This window comes from Chiloscyllium punctatum, chromosome 19, assembly GCF_047496795.1.
Source record: "Chiloscyllium punctatum isolate Juve2018m chromosome 19, sChiPun1.3, whole genome shotgun sequence".
Classification (NCBI taxonomy): domain Eukaryota; kingdom Metazoa; phylum Chordata; class Chondrichthyes; order Orectolobiformes; family Hemiscylliidae; genus Chiloscyllium; species Chiloscyllium punctatum.
This window is the reverse complement of record NC_092757.1, coordinates 44,597,273-44,600,164: the sequence shown is the minus strand read 5'-3', so window position 1 is coordinate 44,600,164 and position 2,892 is coordinate 44,597,273. Positions and strand designations below refer to the sequence as shown.

The 2,892-nt window shown below is 43.5% G+C and overlaps 1 non-coding gene across 1 annotated transcript; it reads left to right on the top strand.

The window, feature by feature from the left end:
* The first annotated feature begins 1,946 nt into the window (after nucleotides 1–1,946).
* On the top strand, nucleotides 1,947–2,065 carry LOC140491709 (5S ribosomal RNA). Its single transcript, XR_011963381.1, has one exon. It is a non-coding gene; the product is annotated as a 5S ribosomal RNA (ribosomal RNA).
* The last annotated feature ends 827 nt before the right edge of the window (nucleotides 2,066–2,892 follow it).

Sequence of the window (2,892 nt, the reverse complement as noted above, 5' to 3'; positions counted from 1 at the left end):
CATCATTCCCCTTACCTCGGTATTTTCAGGAGAAAAGGAGGATAGCTTGCCAGAAGTCCCGGTGAAATGAAAAGTGGATCGGGAAAAGCAACCAAATAAAATGAAGGTGAATAAAACATCGATAATGAGGAAATGACTGGAATCAAAGGGTGACAAATGCCTGGGATTAGGCGGGTTCCATCGGTGGGTGTTAAAACAAATCGACAAGCGCCTCATAGAATCCCGAACTGTAATCGTTCAGAATTCCCGAGATCCAGGAGTCGCCCCTCCGGATTGGATTGTTGCACATGTCAGTCGCGCTTTTTAAGAGAGGAGAACCCGGAAAACTCGGGAATTGCAGAGCATGGAGCTTAGCACCTATGGCAGGGAATTTGTTGGAGTCTATAATCAAGGCTGGGATAAGTGAGCACCTCAAATTGTTGAGTTAACCAGGGAGAGCCACATGACAGGTAGGTCGTGCCTGACAAATTCATTGCAGAGGGTTTGAAGAGGGGACTAAGGTAGCTGTCAGGGAATAATGTCCATAGATGTTGTTTACATGGACTTCGAGAATGCATTTGACAAAGCCCACTTAAGTAGGTAGAAGCCAAGAGAATTGAGGGCAAATTCCTGACAGGGCTCGGAGATTGTTTGAGAGGCAGGCGCCAGAAAGGAGAGAGAATGGGTAGGTAGTCAATTGGCAGGATGGAACCAGTTATGTCTCACACGGACTTGTGTTAGGGCCTCAATTATTGATGTTATTTGTTGAGGGAATGGATAATGGCACAGGAAGTCATATCATAATTTGTGGCTGCATAAATTAGGCTGTATTGTAGACAGTGTAGATGACAGCATAAAATTGCAAGGGGATATTGATAGATTAAGTCAATAAGCAAAACTGTGGCAAAAGCATTTGAATGAAAGCAATAGTGAGGCTATCCATTTTTGGATCAAGAAGGGACAGATCAAGGTATTTTTCTGGATGGTATGAAGTGCATGTCCAAGGAGACTTGGGGTTTAAGGTGCACACAACTTTAAAATGTCACGGACACGTACAGAAAATAATCCAGAAAGCGAACAGATTGCTGTCCTTTTTAAGTAGAGGACTGGAGTAGAAGGATGCCGAAGTTATGCTGCAGTTCTACAAAACCCTGGTTAGATAGACCCCACTTGGAGTACTGTGAGCGGATCTGGGCCGCACACCTTCTGAAAGGAGTAGAATATTGATTGACAAGAATGATACCTGGACTTGCATGGTTAAGATGGAAGGAGAGATCATATCATTTAGGCCTGTGGTCTGTAGAATTGAGAATGTTAATGGGTGGTGTGATGAAAGTCTCGAAGACATGAATAGGAAAAGAGAAGGTGGATAACGATAAATGATTTCTACTGGTTGGGGATTGTAGAATGAAGGAACATAACGTGAGACTTAGGGCCAGAGGGTTGCATAGAGATGTGAGGAAGCCATCGTGCACACATCGGATGGTGGATTTTAGCCATAATTTTCTGACAAAGCGCAGTGGATGCTGGATGAGTTGTTCTATTGAAATGTGAGGGAAATAAATGTTTGTGAAGCAAAGGTACCAAGGGCCAGAGGCTTGTATATGAAGTTGGGCAAGAGCTGAGCCATGATGTTTGAATGGAGGCAGAGGTTGTAGGGGCTAAACAGCGTTGTGTGTGTACGTTGCTGTGGTTATAATTTGGAAAGGAGTTTATTTGTGAAGCAGTTTGGATGGGCATGTAATGAAATGGAGTGGAGTGAGTGTGAAAGAGTTGATCCTGTTGTGTAATAAACGTGTGTGTGTGTGTGTGTGTCTAGGGTGAAGTAGAGGAACTGAAGATGGTGATGGGAAAATAGAAAGGTAAAGGAAAAAGAAATGTTTTTGTGCAGTACGATTGAATGGCAAAATGTTGTTGTAAATGCAGCAGTGTGCGCCTTTAAGGAAGCAGAAATGGAAGCAGGCTGTGCCTACGGCCATACTAGTCTGAAAACGCCCGATCTCGTCTGATCTCGGAAGCTAAGCAGACTCAGGCCTGGTTAGTACTTGGATGGGAGACCGCCTGGGAATACCAGGTGCAGTAGGCTTTTGCAGCCACCAGAGGTTGCTCACAGCTTCGCACTCTCACACTCCCATTCATCAAGCAACGTCCTTTTAACTACTCACTCAGTCTCTCGGTCTCACTTTTTCTTGCCCAATTTCATTGTTCAACTTCTTCCCCCAATACACAAACACATCATTACTGCTTGAGATTGGAGCAAACGCACCAGGAACACCAAAGCAGCAAGTATTTTATTGAAGAGCACAAACCGGTGGTTTTTGTTAAGTGATGCCTCACTTTCGATGATCACACTTCCCTGATCGCTGTCAGCGTTCCCCTGTTGTCTAACTAGTGGTGTGGATAGGGTCTGAAAGCAACAACGTTGTGGTGAGGGCTTGTCAGGTGAAGGGTGTTTTACAATATCTGCACTCACCGGTCGAGTTCATACAACACTGGATCGATATGGTTAAGGCAGGAAGAATGGGTCAGCAAACACATCAAGTTCAATCCTTGTAATGATGATTATTACACATCAGCAGCAAATAATAAGATAAGTGTAAAGAGTGAGTATTTAAAATGCCAGGTACAAAAATCAAGGCTTATTCTCTAACATCCGAAGCCTTCACAAACAGATCGGCCTAATAATGGCACAAATGGTGATGAATATTTCGATCTAATTGACATCACTGTGCCTTAGTTACAAGTTGACCAAGGTAGAGAAATAACATTTCCAGAGTGCAGACTACTAACAGTAGTAAGGTGGGATTTGGAAAGAGGAGTAGCCCCTGACATTTAAGGATGACAGAAGGACATTAGTGAGTAAGGATATTACTTTGGAAATCTTAACCGTGCACTAAGATAATCATACCATTT